At 37.5% G+C, this 21,271-nt stretch overlaps 2 long non-coding RNA genes across 2 annotated transcripts in view; one reads left to right on the forward strand and one right to left on the reverse strand.

The window, feature by feature from the left end:
• The window catches only part of LOC129620108 (uncharacterized), a 124,644-nt gene that overhangs the window by 52,205 nt on the left and 51,168 nt on the right, over positions 1-21,271 (reverse strand). The window lies entirely within an intron of this gene.
• Positions 803-4,488, forward strand: LOC129620107 (uncharacterized). The gene is made up of 3 exons (XR_008698382.1): positions 803-1,163; positions 1,573-1,648; positions 2,344-4,488. It is a non-coding gene; the product is annotated as an uncharacterized LOC129620107 (long non-coding RNA).

The raw sequence follows: 21,271 nt of genomic DNA on the forward strand, positions 1-21,271 counted from the left end.
TGGGCGTACACACACCCCTCAGCCAAGATGGATCTCAAAGTGAAGGCTTCTAGGAGGAGCAAATCTCATTATGGCCTGGCATTATCCTGACCTGCCGGAGCCAGCATATTGCATATTGAGTGCAGCACTTTCCACAGCATCATCTTTCAGGATCTGGAATAGCTCAACTGGAATTCTATCACTGCCGGGAGCCAGCGTGAGGAACTCCGCCCATGACAAAGGTCATGAGGAAGGAGGCTCGGCATACGCAAAGGCAGGATCAAGCCTCAGGAGTCCCCCTGGAAATTCTCGAGCATCTACCCCCCAAACCTGAGTCTGCCTACTTTCTGCTTTGTGCTTTCACCTACACCTCTGACTTTACGGGGGCTGTCCCCCACTACCTCTCTCTGAAAAAAGAGTTAGCTTACAGCTCCAGTTAATAATTCCTGGGTGTGACAGTGTTTAACCTACAAACTCCTTTGGAAATCCTCTAGCCTGCCTGAATAGGTTTTTCCGGCCACATGTGATTGTTCAGAGCCTCCCAACTGTGAGAGGCAGGAGATGTTCTAAACTGTCTAAACACAGATTCTTTTGAGTAGTTAAAAGATTGATTAGAAATTGTATTGGTGAAGGGTTTTTCACTTATTGAGCCAATGTTTGCTGCTAAGTCTCCATACTCCTTACCTACTGTGTCCTTGGCAGTGTATTGACTGATATAATGGGTGTATAGAAATGTAAAATGCAGCTTTGTCCAATGCTTTTTTGGAGGCTGGTGCCTGACTTTGGAATAATCACCTTTAGAGAAAAATAAGTTTCTTAAAATGTTAACAGGCCTCCGGGCCAGAAGATGATGTAATTCACCTGAACTTTTGCATATGATAAGTTTGAAAGCCTGGCTTCGATTAGGACCAGGAACTGCTGTCCTTGCATGACTCCACCCCTTCCCCCATTATCCTCTATGCACAACTTAAGGTATAAAAACTACTTTGGAAAATAAAGTGCGGGCCTTGTTCACCAAAACTTGGTCTCCCCATGTCTCTCTCTCTTTCAACTTCTGGCTGAGTCTCCATCTGGAGCGCGGAACGCGCCATGCTTGCTAATTATGCCTGGGCTTCTAAGATCCGACCGGGGAGGCATCAGCGTCTCCTCTCCTTTGGGAGAACGGAAGGACGCCTGTGGCCTACGTAAGTGGTGCAAACTTCTTGTCTTGAAGTTTTATTGGTCTCCCGCGTAAACCAAGCTACTCAGCCTCTTTTCTCCACTGAATTTTCCTACTGAGCTATCCTCATTCTATTACTCTTTATATCCTTAATTAAAGTGTAATTAAGCAGTTGTTTCCTGACCCTCGCCTATGCCGTCTCTCCTTCGAATACCCTGGATCAGCCGGGGCTGGACCCCGGCACTGACCCACAAGGAGCCTTTCTGCACATGTGTAGTGGTTCCCTTGTCCCAAGGGGGAAAGTGGAGATTCCCTTAATCCTTTACTCAAACAGGGTTTTGCTCCTCTTTGTCCTTACCATGGGTATAACCTTAAGATCTTTACAAGACAAACATTGGCTATTTATCCTGTTTCTGTTGTTACTTCCATTTCAGAGAGCAAACAGAATGTTGACAGTAAATTTCTCAACTGGAGCCCGTCTATTGCTTGTCTCAGGAAATGCTAAGAGTTGTAAGTATCCAGACCAAAGCCCTACTTTTTCATGCCCCATGAAATGCAAACAGGAGGCCAATTGTAAATATCTAACCTGGAGCCCATCTATTTCCTGCCTCAAGATCATGTTGATGGCAAAGACAGACACCCACTATAGTTTTTAAAAATATTTAAATCGAGTGATTTGAGAAAAGCCAAGCATAAGGCCTCAGGTGGTAGAGGTATTTCAGGAATGACAGCACCAAAGAAAAAAATAATTAGCAAACCCTTTCACGATAGCTAATTTTCACTGGGCCATGTGCAGTCTATTTTCGCACCACCAGATGCCCCCTTCAATGTAGTCTTATTTTTATTTACATGGCAAAGTTATTTCTAAAGTTGACAGAGATCTGTCAATTTGTTCTAATTTTGTTGCAAGAAAATTTGCCAGTGTCATGTGACAGCATCTTCTGCCCCATTTATCCAAGTGTCTCAGTTTCGCTTGGTGAGGTAAGTTGGTCTAGCATTAAAGTTAGAAATACTAATAGCAAACCTCCCCCACAAGCTCATGAGGGGCAGGCTTGGCTATTCAGCCTATTTACAATCTGATCATCACCCACTGGCTAATTAAAGCTTGAGCCGACTTACTCAGTTTGGTAAAGTATTTCCAGCTAGCGCAATCAATGAAGATTTTCCAAAGCTGCTTATTGAATAGTGCTTTCCCCACATTTCAGATGTGCTGTGGACTTTTCCCAAGACATCAAACAATTCGGACAGAAAATTTCCTCTAAGCTTTGATATTTGAGCAATAATACTATTGCTAAGGAGAAAAGTTCTAAATCAATAAAACAAGACATTGTTTTTTATGACAGTTATTTTAATGATTAGTTATGCCATAATGGTTATACAAACAAAGCCAAAGAACACATAAAAGGAACTTGCTTCCATAGTAATCAGGGAAATGCAAATCAAAATTAAATGAGATAATATACACCAGAATGATTAAAAAAAATGATAGACAACACAAGAAGAAGTAGAAAAACTGAAAGCGTCTAGTGGAACTGTTAAATTGGTTGTGTGTCTGCTAAAGAAGAACATTACATAGCAAATATTACATAGCCTATCAGTTTCACTCCTAGGCATTTTCCCAGCAGAAAAGTACGTGTAGAATCCCCAAGCCTGATCACAGCACTGTTAACCTCTAATCATTTGAGGTGATTCTTTCCCTGACTTTGGTGGGTTTTGCTACATGCGTACACTAATCAGTAAGCAGCTGGATGTTCTTGGGGAAGTTCTCTACAGATCTTCAGGCTGCCCTGCACAATCTTCCTTTCCTATTCTTCCTGACTAGCAGGAGCCACCTTGTTCTGCCTGAACTCAGTTCCATATCCTCAATGTAAGTTATCTCACAGTCTCTTTTTTGGTTTCCTCTCTCTGCACTATGACCTGGAAACTCTCTAAGCTTTTAACTGGAGCAATTACAGAGGTGCATCATTTGCTTTCCATCTTTCATGGATCTGTTCCAATCTGTTGCCCATTTTAAAAATCAGGTAGTTGGGTAAATCCAGTTTCTGTTACTCCATCTTGTCCAAGAGCAGACATCCTTAGGAACGGCATTTTTACCTGAAAGAAATAACAAGGGCCAAAGATGCTTGCTCTTTGGAAGAAAAGCTATGAACAACCTAGACAGCATAATAAAAAGTAGAAACATTACTTTTCCCACAAAGGTCCATCTAGTCAAAGCTATGGTTTTCCAGTAGTCATGTATGGATGTGAGAGTTGGACTATAAAGAAAGCTGAGCAATGAAGAATCTATGCTTTTGAACTGTGATGCTGGAGAAGACTCTTGAGAGTCCCTTGGACTGCAAGGAGAGCAAACCAGTCAATCCTCAAGGAAATCAGTCCTGAATATTCATTGGAAGAACTGATGCTGAAGCTGAAGCTCCAATACTTTAGCCACCTGATGCGAAGAACTGACTCATTGGAAAATACCCTGATGCTGAGAAAGGTTGAAGGCAGGAGGAAAAAGGGACGACAGAGAATGAGATGGTCGGATGGCATCACTAACTCGATGGACATGAGTTTGAGTAAGCTCCAGGAGCTGGTGATGGACAGGGAAGCCTGGCGTGCTGCAGTCCATGGGGTCACAAAGAGTCAGATATGACTGAGCAATTGAACTGAACCGAACCAATAGTTCTTCAGGATTGAGTGTTTGACAAATATTTTCTTTAGAATCAACCAAATGGGCCTGTCACTCAAGAAAAACATCTGATAGCGTCTGCTGTCAATGAAAACATTTGCACTTTCAAGCAAAATTTAGAATTTTAGAAAACGTATATCAGCCACCACTAGCCTGACAGTATCTGACCACGTGAGTACTTCCCTAATGAAATCAGTGATCTTATCTTATGTGATTTTGAATAATGTATAGTGAAATGTGTCAATATGGGAAAGACTTCATTTCTCACGGCACAAATTTTTTTCAAATGACCAACATGTGATATTACAAAATCATGTTTGAGTACAACACCTATTTTAAGAACAAGCTAGATAAATTGATTTTAATGTAACATCACTGATAAGTTTGCAAATTCTATACTTAAGTTTTAAGAAACTACCACTTCTTGAGTTTTGGTATTATATTAAAGATGAATATTCACAGTTATTTGAAAGGACTATTATAATATTCTTCCCTTTTCAAATTCAAACCTCTTTGTGACCAGATTTTCTTCATATTCTTCAATAAAATATGCTGTAACAGACTGAATTCAGAAATGGATATGCAAATCCAGGTACTTTCTATTAAGCCAGACTTTCAAAATGTAAATCAAAGTCAGTCTTGTTCTTGTTTTAGAAAATATGATAATTTTTCATAAAAATAAATTATTTCTGTTAACTTGAATTGGTGATATTATTGTAATTTTTTAAATTAATTAAGAAATTTTAATTTTCTTAAATTTTAATTCCTATTATGGTAAATATCTATTCTTATCACCTTATAAATAAAAGCCTTTTGAGAGCTCCAATAATCTTTGGGTGTGTAAAGGCTTTTGGAGGACAAAAAGTTTGCCAACCTCTGGTGTAGAAAACCACAGGTTATAGGTTAGAAAGACTTCCCTACAGCTTTCTTTTCTTCCTGATGCTTGAACTACTTCATTCAGTTGGGGTCTACCTAATCTCTATCCATTGGCCACCTAATAGGTATATATATAACTCCATAGCATCACATGCCTTCCTTCTCTTTACTTGCTATGTGACTTGTATTAACCAACTATCTTCAAGAGCCTTTTCAGTTATGTGTTCTTACTGCCTGCTACAAATCTGTCTGCCTTTCTCTGAATTTCAGATATCATTCCCTACTTTGCCAATAGAGATGAACTCCACATTTTGATAGATAAAAATTATTGTATACTTCCGAGGGATGTTTGGATTTAGAAGTATTTCCACAGAAGCCTTGAACATCTTTAGTGAATCTCTAGTAGTAAAATATACCTTCCAATAATACTGGCCATGACATAATGGGGATAGAAAGCTGTTTGGGGACATGGAAAATTACCTGGTGAGTTACAAACCAAACACCTGTGTACTAAGCTTATGTGAAAATTCTCTATATCTGCTCAATTGCAGTGATACAGAACTTTTGTTGGACTTCAGGTAGAGATGCTCAGGACTCCTAAGCATTTTGTATACTGCAACAAGTAGCCGAAACACCATGCTCTTATATTTCTTGTTTAAATTGTTTTCCAAAGTCCCTTACCTTTGAAGTATTATCTCTAAAACTTTCTATGCCATTTTCTTGTCTGACTGGCTCACAATCTCTCCTTGCAATTTATCCCAACACCCATAAAATTTATTACCCGGAAGAGCACAGTGTTATTCTCTGAAGTTATTTTCTATTCCATTATTGAGAAAAAGTATGACATAAGATCAGTCCTTGGGGTTGTTAAAGAGAGAGGAAGCAGGAAAGAAGAAAATCCTTTTTATTTAAAGTTTTCCATCCAGATAAATATCTCATTCAGGGTTGTCCTAACACACAATTCTCATAGGTTTCTGAATGGGTATATTGTCTTCTTTTTTCCCCAAATAGATGCAATGTCACGAGATGTAAAAAAAAAATTAAACTCTCTTGCTATAACTTGACCCTGGTTCTCTTTGATTATATTGTAGGTGTGCAAAGAGTAGGATTTCTTGAGGAAGTAATTTTTTTTTTAACTTTGTCACTGTCAGCGTCTTCCTCAATTTTTGAGAGTCTGACATCTTGAGATAGCAGATCAAAAAGTATTTAATTATTTGTGAGTAGTTCTCACTGGGCTTATGATTTTGTGGTTATTAGCTAACAACACAAAGCAAAATACTGATGAAACAAGTTCATTATCATGTGTTACCATTGCTGGGGCTGTTTTTCAGTTAAGAGATTCTTACAATCATTGCTTGGAGATAGTAGTTGTGCTCCTTTAACTTTATAAATTATTTTTTAATCTTTAGTTGGTGTTGTCTCCTTCAATAAATTTATTCTCATTTTTGCTCTGTCTAATGCTGTCTCCATTTAAAAGAAAGAAAAAAAAAAACCCTTAAGTACATTTTACAGGTATTTTGTGCAATTACTCCAGTTTGAAAAAAAATGATTCCCATTTGTTTTTAACACTTTTGCAATGTTGATAGCCTCTGTGGGTATCTATCAATAATAATATGCATAGAGTATTAAGTCAAATTTGTCTTTTATAAAAAGTTCTCAAAAATCAGCATGTCATTTCCTTAAGAATATGTTCAGGTACTCCTGTTTCCAATAATATGGCAGTACATCACACAAGTTAATCTGCCAAAGAGCTGTTTGTGCCTGAAGAAACTAAAATGTTAAAAAAAAATTTTTTTGTTAAAAATATATGAAACACCTTCCTAAATGCATTTTTGAACTTTTCAGAAAATCAGCAAATCCTCAAAACCCCCAAATATATAAAACAAGAGAATCCTAGTAGGTCAGCAGCCTCACATCTAATTTTTGTCTTGAGAACGATTACACATCTCTAGTTATTTTGAGCTTTCGTGACAGTATGAGGTGTGGAAAAGAAGAGATAAAACTCAGGATGTTTCCAAAGCAAGGAACCTAATAAGAGATTGGACTTCATAGAGTTTGGACTCCTCTCTATGGGCTACATGCACAAGAACAGTGAGAAATATAATTAGGCAAGAAAAACCTTGCTACACAAAGGAGATATGGGGAAATTTTTCCTATCTGAGGTCCAGGACTGAGGGAAGGGAAAAATATTTCTTTGAATTTTTATAATCCAAACTGGTTCTTGCAGCGCATCTGAGATATGATTTCATACTACCTGGGTGATTCAAACACTCCTCCAGGCAACTGGCAGAATCAGATGCAGATCTCTGTAGGAATTTAGCTTCAACCCAGGTCTCAAAGAAAAATGAGCAACTCAAAGTTAAAACTCACAAAACGTAAAAGGAAATAAAAATACAGGTGGGAACTAGCAGTAACAACAGTCAGCAGATAAGCAAATTCAAAATTAATTCAGGTATTGAAAAAATCAGGCACATAACTTTTAAAAAACAATCTTTAATAAAAGAAAAAACTTGAAATTACAATCAGGGAATAGTCAGATTTGAGAAGAAGCCAAATAAAAATTCTAGAAATAAAAGAGTAAATATTAAAATAAAGCTCTAATTAGAAAATTAAACAACCAATTAAATATAGTTGAAGAGAGAATTTGTGAACTAAAAAAAATATGAATTCAGTTTCTAGAATACAGTCTAGAAAGACAAGCAGAATAAAAAGATTAAAAGACATAAAAATATAATAAGTAGCACATACATTTAATCAGAATTCCAGAGGAAGATAATGAAAATAGTAGGACATTTACACTACTAAGAAGAAACAGATATCAAATTCAAGAATTTTTAAAGTTCCAAGAACTTAAATTAATTCCTAGTCTAACCAGGAATGAACTTCAGGACAACAAAGAAAAAGAATTAATCTTAAATACAGTCAAAAAGACATGCTCCTAAAGGAGTGACAGTGAGACTGACAACTGAATTCTCAACAGCAATAACTGAAGCCAGAAGTGAAGAAAACTATACATTCAATTAGTTCATAAAAAGTAATCATGAACCTAGAATTGTAAACGCAGTGAAGCTCTCTCTCAAGAATGAGGGTAAAGACATTTTCAGATAAAATCTGAGAGAGTTGACTACCAAATACCTTCACAAAAGGAAAATATAAGGAGGCGTGTTAGGTAGGAGAGAAACAGACAGAGAGAGAGAGAGGGACAGAAGAAGTGCATATAAAAGACTCAGATAAGAAAGATGAGGTGGCATGCATGAGGGATGGCATGCAAAGAAAAAAAATTTTAGCTGTGTATTGTCTATAAGGGAATCAATGTAAAATGTTTAAGGACACCAAAATATTTAAAGCAAATGATGAAAAATATATACCAATTGAATACTAACCATAAAAAAGCTGACATAAGGCAAAGAAATGGCTCTACGTTGAAAGCAAGCAGATAAAACAGAATAAAAATGATGTTAGAGAGTTGATTACTTTTATGATCAAAGTTTGATTACTTTGATTATGATAAAAGGTTCAATTCACCAGTAAGATATAATAACCTCAAACTATATTTAAGAATCTAAGACATCTACAGGGAGAATGCTATCATGGTGGAAAATGTCAACATATTTCTTTCATTAATGTAGAGAGAATTCAGATAAGGCTGTAGAAGCTTTGAAAATGATAGTAAACCACACTGGTGTAATGGAGATATATAAAATTTTATACACATTAATAAAAATGCACTTTTTAAGGAAAAAAACATACGGAGTATTCATGAAAATTGATTGATTCCATACTATACTTATAAGTATAATCTCAACAAGTCCCAAAGGATGAGTATATAACTTGATATATTACATATACACTATATGATATATAGTAATGTATTACCTCTTTCGTTCTCAGTGATATTAAGTTGGAAATAATAAGGAATAACTGGTTATGTCTGGAAATTTCACAATTTTGTGCAAAAATTTTGTATGTGTATATGTATGTATGCTAAGTTGCTTCAGTTGTGTCCAACTCTGCAACCCATGGACTATAGCCTGCCAGCCTCCTCTGCCCATGGGATTCTCCAAGCAAGAACACTGGACTGAATTGCCATGCCCTCCTCTAGAGGATCTTCCCGACCCAGGGATCAAACCTGAATTCTGCACTGGCAAGTGAGTTCTTTACCACTAGCACCATCTGGGAGGCCCATGTGTGTATGTATCTGTGTATATAAATGTACATTTGTATGTGTGTGAATATACATACATATATACATTTTTTATGTTTATCAGTGTTTGAAGAGAGCATAATGATACATAAGAATATTATTTCTAAATACATGGCATACGACATTGTTTAAAATTGTGTGATAATAAGCAAAATTAGGAAAATATGTATTCCTCTTCAAATCATTGAGTATCAAATTTTGATACTAAACAAATGTATGTGTATGCATGTATTTATAAATGAATAGTGGCTTCAAATGTAAACATAAAGAAAAAAGAACTATTTACTTACATGACTGAGACAACCTGCTTTTACATATATAAGTTACAATTTTCCAGTGCATATGATCATCTTATTTTACTTTCTTCTTCAAAAAGCCTTCCAGATATTTCAATATTGGTGTTTTAAAATTTCATATATTAAAACATTTATGTCTGAGAATATACATTTATAAACTCTATGAATGATTACTTAGGACCATCTGAATATTCATTTCTAGTAAGCAAAATTCATGTCAAATTCATTGTAGAATGAACCTTAAAATTTCTCTAGATACTCTTTGGAGAATGCAAATCTTATGTACCTCTGTCATTACTGTAGGCTATTGGTATTAATTAATAAAGAGTGTGTGTGTGTGTGTGTGTAGTGAAAACCCTCTTTAGAGTGTTATTCTATTAGTATGTAGATGTGGACACCAGAGTGGATTGAGGAGACAATAAGAAGTTCTCACTAGAAGGGAGCTATTGAAATAAGTTACCTGTGATACGTTTCACTCTCAGAAGGTGATTGGGGAAGTAAAAGGCCAAAAGCATATTTCCTGTTAGGATTGCAATGACCTGCTTATTGCAAATAAATGTAGAATATAGCATGAAAAGTTATAACAGGAATGACCAGTTGCCAGCTCATGGTAGTTACCCCAAACCTAGTAGTCAGTACCCAACTGCCAGGTATTAAATAAATCTTTTGGGTGAATGAGCAAATGTGTGCCTGCATGCAAAAGGGCTTATCTATGGTTGGGTAGTTTGCAACTCCTCCAAAAATTTTAAGGAAAAAGAATAATGGAGAGAGGACAGGAAAGTAATACCTTTCCATGTGATGAGAAATCCATGGTATGTTCCCACTGCCCCAAAGCCTTGATCATTTCAATTACATTTTTTCTTCTCTTAACTAATCATGACAAAAGGTACAACATATTGGGGGATTATTATGTGCCAAACAAAGGAAAAAATTAAGACAAAGAGAAAATGGGGATAAGGATTGAAAGGGACTTAATTTTATTTACAAAAATATATAAACAAATATATTTCACAACTATGTGAACCAAAGAAATAATAATAAGATAAGGCCAAATATGTAGATTCTTACTTTTCTGTTGTTACACTCTACCATCAGGTAGCACTCTAAGCTATGTTTATTCATATTTCTCTCCAAATATAGGTCACCCTGAAATTTTAAATGTATATATTTTAGACATTTCTGTCTTGAATCACTTTGTAGGTGATATCAAAAGATCAAAAGATCATTAGACAACATTAAAAAATGTTATTATGCTATGCTAAGTCACCTCAGTCGTGTCTGACTCTGTGTGACCCCATAGACGGCAGCCCACCAGGCTCCCCCGTCCCTGGGATTCTCCAGGCAAGAACACTGGAGTGGGCTGCCATTTCCTTCTCCAATGCATGAAAGTGAAAAGTGAAAGTGAGGTCGCTCAGTCGTGTCTGACTCTTAGCGACCCCATGGATTGCAGCCTAACAGGCTCCTCCATCCATGGGATTTTCTAAGCAAGAGTACTGGAGTGGGGTGCCATTGCCTTCTCCAAAATGTTATTATGACATTATTCAAATAGACCCATGAGAAAACAAATGTTCTGAAGTTCAATAAATATATTTGATTGTTTATTATCCACTAAATGAGGCTATTAGAACTTAGCATATATTTGCTCATTTAGTGCTCACAATAACCAAATGACCACAATTATCATTATTCCTACTTTACAGATAATAGAACCCTAAAATAAAATAATTTGTGCAAAGTTTTGTTGCTAGTATTCAGTAGAGTTAGGATTCAAGCCAGACAATGTTGGCTTTAGTGCATGTGTCTCCCTTCTCCATGTATATCACCTCATTCATTCACTTAATTATTTTTTCATTGATGATCATTCTAAGAGGCCAATCAGAACCTGAGGCCAGAGAAATAAGGTGACTCACAAAAGTGCAATCAGATGATACACGGCTGGGAATGAAACTGCCCTCTCTTAACTCTCAAATGTGGGCTCATTTCCTTCTGAGCAGCTGGAGGTTGAAGTGTGATTCATACGATAAGTCCTTTGTGATATTTGTCAAGATAGATTTGTCTGAATGTAAAGAATTAATAAGGTCTATTTCAGTATAAATGTAACACTGAGTAGAATAAAGAAAACAAGAAACTCATTAGACAACACTTATGAAATCTGTGAACTTGAAATAATGATGCTTTTAATATAAATGTTTAACAGTCCAAGTCTCTGAATCCAATGACAATCACATTAATACTAGTACTCAAATCCAGAGTGCTGGTGTTCCACTAACCCATGAGGGAAGTCCAGATCTTGAAAGTATTTCTGGAAATTCCCAGTGTTCCGTTTAAGTATGTGTCCACGTGTCAGCCTATCATTCAGTTCAGTTCAGTTCAGTTGCTCAGTCATGTCCGACTCTGTGACCCCATGAATTGCATCACGCCAGGCCTCCCCGTCCATCACCAACTCCCGGAGTTCACTCAAACTCACGTCCATCGAGTCAGTGATGCCATCCAGCCATCTCATCCTCTGTTGTCCCCTTTTCCTCCTGCCCCAATCCCTCCCATCATCAGAGTCTTTTCCAATGAGTCAACTCTTTGCATGAGGTGGCCAAAGTCCTGGAGTTTCAGCTTTAGCATCATTCCTTCCAAAGAAATCCCAGGGCTGATCTCCTTTAGAATGGGCTGGTTGGATCTCCTTGCAGTCCAAGGGACTCTCAAGAGTCTTCTCCAACACCACAGTTCAAAAGCATCAATTCTTCGGCGCTCCGCTTTCTTTATAGTCCAACTCTCACATCCATACATGACCACTGGAAAAACCATAGCCTTGACTAGATGGACCTTTGTTGGCAAAGTAATGTCTCTGTTTTTCAATATGCTATCTAGGTTGGTCATAACTTTCCTTCCAAGGAGTATGCGTCTTTTAATTTCATGGCTGCAATCACCATCTGCAGTGATTTTGGAGCCCAAAAAAATAAAGTCTGACACTGTTTCCACTGTTTCCCCATCTATTTCCCATGAAGTGATGGGACCAGATGCCATGATCTTCGTTTTCTGAATGTTGAGCTTTAAGCCAACTTTCTCACTCTCCTCTTTGACTTTCATCAAGAGCCTATCATTAGTCACTTATTAGTCAATGCCAACCTGCAGTTCTCCCACTGTAGTGATAATGCTCTAGGAGAGGGAGGGAGAGAATGGCACCTCCCTCTGTGCTGAGCTCAGCAAGGACACTGTCACTAACCAATTGTACTGTCTTGGGCAATTTCTTAACCATCCTGAGCACAGTCTCTTCACCTAAAAAGTAAGAGGGAAGAGATCATTACCTACACCCCTTACAGTTAAAAGATCCTAGTTTTATCTTGGATTAAACTGGATGGAATTGTCTTCCCAGGTGGCGTTAGTGTAAAGAACCACCCTGCCAGTGCAGGAAGTGTAAGAGACATGGTCTGATCCCTAGGTCGGGAAGATCTCCTGGAGGAGGGCATAGCAACCCACTCTAGTATTCTTGCTTGGAGAATCCCTTGGACAGAGAAGCCTCATGGGCTACAGTCCATAGGGTTGCAAAGAGTCTGACATGACTGAAAAGACAGTTAGCATGCTTGCAAACTGGAAGGGGTAGATAAAATTAGCATATACAAAGGAAACAGCTCCCACTCAGCTGGTGCACAGAAAATCCTCAAAATACAGTTAACCCACTTTCTCTTTTTCTCCCTTACTCTTTCTTCTTTTCTTCCTTTCTACCTTCTTTCCTTTCCTCCTTTTGTTCAGGTGTGACCTGCTAGATAAGGACTGGGCGTTGATGAGAAGATGAGTGGGCAGGTGAGCATCATAGTGAACTATAATAGACCACAGACTGCTTACTTGATTGGAGTTTTATAATGTGCTACTGGGATCCTAAGGGAAAGCTGCACAAAATAAGTTTTTAAAAATGCTTAACCATCTAATGAAAGGAATATTCTCTTTAACAAGTCACCAATATAGTTTTAACTTTTAAGAGTCAAATCCATTCGTGTTCTCTGAAATGTACCCCTGATTTGGCATATCAAATATCCAACATGACCATATCAACATAAAATATTAATGTACAAATGGCAATTAGTGTTTCTTATTCCCCATTCAGTGGCCTTTCTCACCAAAGATCAAACTCTCTGAATGCAATATGCCTTCTTTCTCACCAAACCCCTCATTCATCACCTCAGAGAGTACACAGTTAAATCCCATTTCTGTTCCAATCCTTATCAGCTATGCTCTTTCTTTTAAAATGGGATCTAAGTCTACTCAGAAGACTGGAAAATATTTTTATCCCCAAGAAATACTCCTGTCTGATTTGAAAAGTTGAGCAAAAATCATAGGCAATGAGTTCGATTTTGTGCAGAAATCTGTCATTTGGGTCTGATTGAAGCAGGTGGTGGGCTTTGCTTTCAATGCACCACATTCGGTACAGTCAGAACTGGAGGATACATATGAGTAGGAGGCAGCTAAGGAGGTTTCATATTCAGAGAGCAGTTTATAAAGGCAATGTCAGTCTTATGCATAACAAAGTACAAGCAGCCTTGGAGGAATGCAGTGCATAAAATAGAGACAAAGAGATTAAAGAAGGGACACAACTTGTTCTCCTTCTGCACTGGATTAGACTCCATTTATATGTACCTTTTGGAGAAGGAAATGGCAACCCACTCCAGTGTTCTTGCCTGGAGAATCCCAGGGACGGGGGAGCCTGGTGGGTTGCTGTCTATGGGGTCGCACAGAGTCGGACACGACTGAAGCGACTTAGCAGCATATGTACCTTTACAGTAAAATTAGAATGATTGAGCAAGAACCAGAAAATCCAGTGATGTATGTTATGTGAGGTGTCACAGGAAAAAATCTGTTAGTTGTCTGAAGAGAAAAGGTCCCCTGAGGAGAGAGGAAATAACTTTCTGGAGGAGAGAAAGGAGAGGTAAGTAAGGTTCCTGAAACAGAGAACACAGAAAAGATGGCAAGCACAAGCAAAAAATAAATTGTTCTATTGTATTCCCAGCAAAATACTTGAGTTTGGGTGATGGTGAGTCCTAGCTATGAGTCAGCACATCATGTCCTTGAGGAGTTGGGGCAGGCATTTCAGAGGGGTCCTGGGAGGGCAAGAAGCTTCAAGGACAATCAGAAGCTCAGTCATGGCAAACCTGTATGTGAAGACCCTCAGCCACCTTAAAGCTGGGCCATGATTGCATAAATGAGCTAGGGTTTGACAGTCCATCTATCATAATACTCAGAAGCATAGGCTCAAGAAGCCGCAGTGCCTGGATTCAAATCCCAGCTCTGCTGCTTACCAGCTTTGAGAGCCTGGGCAAGTTCCTTCACTTCTCATTTCCTCTGAGATGAGTGCTTATCGCTAGTATATGCTGAGTATATATATTTTGTTGTTTAGTCCCTATGTCATGTTCAACTGTTTTGCGACCTCATGGACTTTAGTCTTCCAGGTTCTTCTGTCTATGGGATTTCCCAGGCAAAAATACTGGGCTGGGATTGCCATTTCCTTCTCCAGGGGATCCTCCTGACCCAGGAAGCAAACCTGCGTCTCCTGCATTGGCAAGCGGATTCTTTACCGCTGAGATATCAAGGAAGCCTCATTATTAAAATACCAATAATCAAATTTATTTTATTATTTCATACATACATTTTATTAATAAAATATAGCCATGCTGAAGAGTTCTTGTCTTGTAAATTGAGTATTTCCAGGAATGCCCAATAGGAGAAAGGAAAATATGGCAAGCTGTTTACAGTACTTGAAATTACCCAAGGCAATTTATGATACTGTGTGTGAATGGGTGGAGACAGGGACTAGGGAATTGCCCCTTGTCTGACAAATATATCATTGCTCTTTGCAACAAGTCAAGTAGGAAATAAACTGAAGAGATATTGTATGCAAAACTGAGTACTTAAGAATATTTTTCTGTTCATCTGTCAATGGACACTTAGGTGGTACATATATACAATGGAATATTACTGTCGTGAAAAGGAACAAAATTGGGTTATTTATAGAGATGTGAATGGACCTAGAGTCTGTCACACAGAATGAAGTAAGTCAGATAGAAAAGAACAGTATCATATATTAATGCTTGTATGTGGAATCTAGAAAAATAGCACCAATAAACCTAGTTTCAGGACAGGAATATGGACGTGTAGACACAGGGGGAGAAAGGGAGGATGGGATGAATTGGGAGGTTAAGACTGACATATATATACTACCATATATAGTGCTCTGTGATGACCTAGGTGGGTAGGATGGAGAGGGATGGGAGGGAGGCTCAAAATGAGGGGATATGTGAATACATATAGCTGATTCATTTCATCGTGCAGCAGAAACTAACATAACATTGTAAAGCAATTATACTCCAATTTTAAAAAGAGCACATTTTTCCAAGGATAAAATCCTAACTTTCCTCAACTCTCAAAAGATTGGATATTCATAGCTTGTGTGTGCTGTGCAGGCGCGCTCAGTCATGTCCAACTCTTTGCGACCCCATGAACTGTAGCCTGCCAGGCTCCTCTGTCTATGGAATTTTCTAGGCAAGAATACTGGAGTTGGTTGCCATTTCCTCCTCCAGGGGATCTTCCTGATCCAGGGATCAAACCATTGGTGGGCAGATTCTTAACCACAGTACCATCTGGGAAGCTTACTTATTCATAAACATTTTTAAATGGAATGTTTATCACACACCTACCTTTAGCAACTAATTAAAAGTTATGTTGCTTATGACAAAATATAACTTGATATTCAACTCAGTTATGACCCCACAGATGTCTGTTAAAATTTTCTTTGAGGTTGGAATGACAGTCAATAAAACCAGAACTCAGAAGTCTGTGCATGCAAAGGCCTTGCACTCTCTCCTCCCCCAAGCATGATATGGTGACAACCCATCTCCCTAAAACCCAGGGCAAGAAACTTCTAGGCCATCAATTTATCACAATCAACAATTTGTTCATTTTTTTTACTTCAAGAAAGAAGACTCCTGCTTTTGCTTCAAATGCAAAACAAGTAGGTATATTCAAGTAGTATGATAAATTGAGTTATGCTATAGTTGATTTTGGAGAAGGAAATGGCAACCCACTCCAGTATTCTTGCCTGGAAAATCTCATGGACAGAGGAGCCTAGTAGGCTGCAGTTCATGGGGTCACAAAGAGTCAGGCATGATTGAGCGACTAACACTTATAATTGATTTAGGGCTTTCCTAGTAGCTCAGCTGGTAAAGAATCCACCTCCAATGCAGGAGACCCTTGTTCAACTCCTGGGTTGGGAAGATCCCTTGGAGAAGAGATAGGCTATCCACTCCAGGATTCTTGCCTGGAGAATCCCCACGGACAGTGGAATCTGGCAGGCTACAGTCCATGAGGTCGCAAACAGTTGGATACAACTGAGTGACTAAGCACAGCACAGCACAGCATAGATGATTTAATGTCAAAATTTCTTTCTAGGTATTAAAATATCATGTTCTTTCACTTACATTTTCAGTCAATCTCTTTTTATACCTGCTTTGGCTTGTTTTAATTATATAAGAAAATGTATTTTGTGAAAACAAACCAAGCACAGAGATATTACAGTGTAAGAATTAATAGTCCGATTTGACTTCCTGTCCACACGCTTGAATCTCACTCCCCTCTCCCTGGGTAATCAAGGCTAAGTGGATTGTGAATTTCCCCAGGTCATTTTCAAAGCAATAAGTAAGACATTAATATATACACATGTATACATTTATATATACCTATATGCATATATTAATTTTGTTTTTAAAGATTTCTCTTTCTAAATAACATAATTATATACTGAATACCAGCAATTTATTTTTTTCCACTTCCAAACACATAGCTAATATCTTTGCATGTTGATATATACTGAACTATGTGACTACTCCACAGGACAGAAGTGCTATAGTTCAACTCTTCATAATCTATGCATGTGTAGGTTGATCCCAATTTTTCTTTTCTATCAAATCCTTGTGTTTGCATCTTTGGGCAAATGGGAATTATTTCTCTAGAAAAGACTTTTGTTACTTGTCTTTTCATTATTGTAACCTTTGTCATTTTAGTTTGTAATTTTTACATAGGAAAATATGACAACACTCTCCTTTATGATTTCTGAATTTTGACCTGTTTTCAGGAAACTCTTTAAGACTCTAAATTATAAGTGAAGAATCTATTTTTCAGCATAATTTTATAGTTCTGTTATTTATGTATAATTGCTTGCTATGCTTCAAAACAATTTTGTGAGGATGTGAGGTAGGCAAAATTTTAGTCTCAAATTGTCATCTAATTGTCCCATGGCTTCTAATTAAATAGTCCATTAATTCTCCACTAATTTCCCTACAGGGTTAACATCCGACCCTGCCTTTATCACATGTTAAATTCTCTTAATTAGTTGCATCTGATCTCATGCTTTCCTTTTTTGTGCAACAAAGCTTCTATTCCTGAACAATTACTTACATAGGTTTAGTTACTATAGTTTAACACTAGGTATGTTTTACATGATTGAGGAAATACCACTTTTTGATCTTTTCCAGAATATTCCTGGCTATTATATTTTTATCTTCAATTGAATTTTAAACTAAACCTGTCAAGCCCTATAAATATCTCTTTTAGGATTTTATACCGGATTGTTTTAAATTTATAGATTAATTTGGGAAGAACTAACATCTTTTACATGTTAAATATTCTCTTCCAAAAACTTGCTTTCCCCCAGGATTTATTTAGGTTGGATTATATATCCCTCAGAAAGTGTTCTGTTACCTTTTACAGTGGTCTTTCAGGTCTTTTGTTAGGTTTAATTCTCACTGTTTGGGGGATTTATTTGTTTTGTGGTTGGGATTTTTTTCCATGATGTGTTCTAACTGGTCACTGACCTTTGTATACATACTATTTTGTATACAGTTTAGTTCAGTTGCTCAGTCGTGTTCAACTCTTTGTGACCCCATGGACCGCAGCACGCAAGGCCTCCCTGTCCATCACCAACTCCCAGAGTTTACTCAAACTCATCTCCATTGAGTCGGTGATGCCATCCAACCATCTCATCCTCTGTCGTCCCCTTCTCCTCCTGCCTTCAATCTTTCCCAGCATCAGGGTCTTTTCAAATGAGTCAGTTCTTCACTTTAGGTGCCCAAAGTATTGGAGTTGCAGTTTCAACATCAGTCTTTGCAATGAACACCCAGGACTGATCTCCTTTAGGATGGACTGGTTGGCTCTCCTTGCAGTCCAAGGGACTCTCAAGAGTCTTCTCCAACACCACAGTTCAAAAGCATCAACTATTCCAAGCACCTTCTTAATTTTAATAGTTTTTTTGGATTATTTTTTTGAATTTTCTAGATAGGTGATTACATTGTGTCCAAATGATAGTTTTATCCTTCCCTAATTTTCCAGGCAAGAGTACTGGAGTGGGGTGCCATTGCCTTCTCCAAATTAGTACATACATATGTGTGTGTGTGTGTCGTGTTTAAATTCAGTCTTTATAAAATTTTGAATAGTTATGTTGAGAATAGATACTATATATTCCTCCTGATTGCATAATGGCCATTCACAGATGAATAAGACATTATATTCCAAAACTTCAAATTTCCTGTCACCTGTTTTATTCAGGGGACATTTGCATTTCTATAGCTGCAAAAATAACCACAAAATATAATACTGTGCATAAATGAGTGATACTTCAAATCTGTTCTGTCGCTGCCCATTATAAGTTCTTCATAAAAGTCACCAAGACTAAAATATGATGTCTTTAATGGATTTTTATTGACTTAACCACTGAAATCATTGTACAAAGTAATTCTGAATAAACTTGGTATATTTCATTCCATATTATCATATTTATACATTTATAGATACAAAGATGTACATAATAGATACAGAAATTAAAATCATGATAGCAAAAAACTATTATGAAACCATATTCAAATTAAGAGCTTCTGTGTTTTGAGATTTAAACAAATGAATTCATGAGATGTATAGTCCTGGACATTTTGCCATTCTCAGTGTTATGCGGGTAAAATTCATCTATGCTGTTGCATATTACTGTAGTTCATTCATGTGTACTGCTGCTTAATATTCCACTGTGTGAATATTCAACAATTCATTTTCACTTTAAAGACACTGTGCTATTTCAAGTTGTTTGCAATATTAATAATAATGCTATAGATACGGTTGCCCATATATTTTGGTGCATATGTGTAAGATTTCTCTAGGACATTGCTTAGAAATAAATGTATTGTATATAGGATTAGGTATGTAGTGTATAGGATTATGCATAGTGTATAGGACTATGAATGTACAAATTTCCACAATACTTGGTATAGTTTTATTGGAGATACACTTTTCAGAGAAAAGGAAATTCTCTTTTATTCCTAGTTTACTAACAGTCTTGCCTGAACAGTTGTTCAGTTCAGTTCAGTCCAGTCACTCAATCGTATCCGACTCTTTGTGACCCCATGAACCGAAGCACGCCAGGCCTCCCTGTCCATCACCAACTCCTGGAATCCACCCAAACCCATGTCCATTGTGTCAGTGATGCCATCCAACCATCTCATCCTCTGTCATCCCCTTCTCCTCCTGTCCTCAATCTTTCCCAGCATCAGGGTCTTTTCAAATGAATCAGCTCTCCGCATCAGGTGGCCAAAGTATTGGAGTTTCAGCTTCAACATCATTAAATGCTTTTTCCACAGTGAAAGAGTTAGCTATTGTCAAAATAATGCTGCATATCAAAACTCAGTGACTTAAAACAACAGTTATATTCATTCATGTATTTGTGAGTGCGCTGTGGTCAACCTGAGCTAAATATGGATATTCTTGATTTCAAGCTAGAGGTGGGGTCTGGTCTGCTCCTTAAACTGTCAGGCTAACTGGTGAAAATTCTGTGGCAATGACAGAAAACATGAGTCAAGTTTGATGTCAAAGTTATATTGATCCCATAGACAGAACATGAAGTCATACCGTTAAGACTTAAGGTAATATTCACCCACAAAATAGCTGAAAACTAATATTTTCTTTGTTGGAATATTTTATCTATTGAATATTTTATCTTCTTGAGCCAGTACTGATGAATTCTATTATTTGTGGAATTTATACATTTCATAAATTTTCAAACGTTTCAACTTCAAGTTGCTCACATTATTCACTTACTGTGTTTTAAATGTTTGTATTTGCTGCTAAATGTCCTTCTTTTCTTCCTTTATTTTCCTAATAGTGATAATGGGCCAGAGAAAATTTGCCTTTGCTTATGCTGAAAGCCAAAAGTTTTTGTGCTCTGGGACCCATCTCACCCCCTAAAGTTATGTGTACTACTGAAGAATCTTAGGAACAGCTCTTCTGCATTGTAATTTTCAAAGATTTAGTCTCCCAATAGATAGTAGTGTAATCATTTGTCCTGAGAGTAGTCTTGGCTGTCTGTGATTGCTTCTTGTTCATTCTTTATGTCCATTTGGTAGTGGTCAGGAATGCTCTCAAAAAAGTCCTTAACTCTTACTTTGAGAACAAAAATAAGTTAAAAGACTTATTTTATCCAGAGAGAACTTATTTTTCATTTGTTTGTTGGTTTTTTAAGCTGAAGAATCTTTGTGTGAAAGTGAAAGTGTGAAAGTGTTAGTCACTCAGTCATGTCCAATCCTTTTGCAACCTCATGGACTGTAGCCCACCAGCCTCCTCTGTCCATGGAATTCTCCAGGCAGGAATAGTGGAGTGGGCTGCCATTCCCTCCTCCAGGGGATCTTCCCAACCCAGGGATCAAACCCAGGTCTCCTGCATTGCAGGTTTACCATCTGAGCCACCAGAGAAGAATTTTTAGAAATTCATTTTGTCATACTGCCAAGAAGAGAAGGTCCAAAGTGATTTTTAGAAGTAAATATCACACTGATTCAAGGATAAAACAGATTTTTGTTTCAGGAAAAGCATACCAGGTTGCTACCATTGATAGGCTTACCAAATGCTAGGTTCTGCCCATCAAGGATATTCATTCAGTAACCTGATTATTGCAGTTCACTGTAATTAACCACCCTACTAATGGATCCACCAGCCATGGTCAAGTCTTTAGGTGACTGCAGTCCAAGTCAAGATCTGAGGATAATCTTATGAGAAACCCCAAGCCAGAACTG

Source organism: Bubalus kerabau, chromosome 9 (assembly GCF_029407905.1).
Source record: "Bubalus kerabau isolate K-KA32 ecotype Philippines breed swamp buffalo chromosome 9, PCC_UOA_SB_1v2, whole genome shotgun sequence".
NCBI lineage: Eukaryota > Metazoa > Chordata > Mammalia > Artiodactyla > Bovidae > Bubalus > Bubalus kerabau.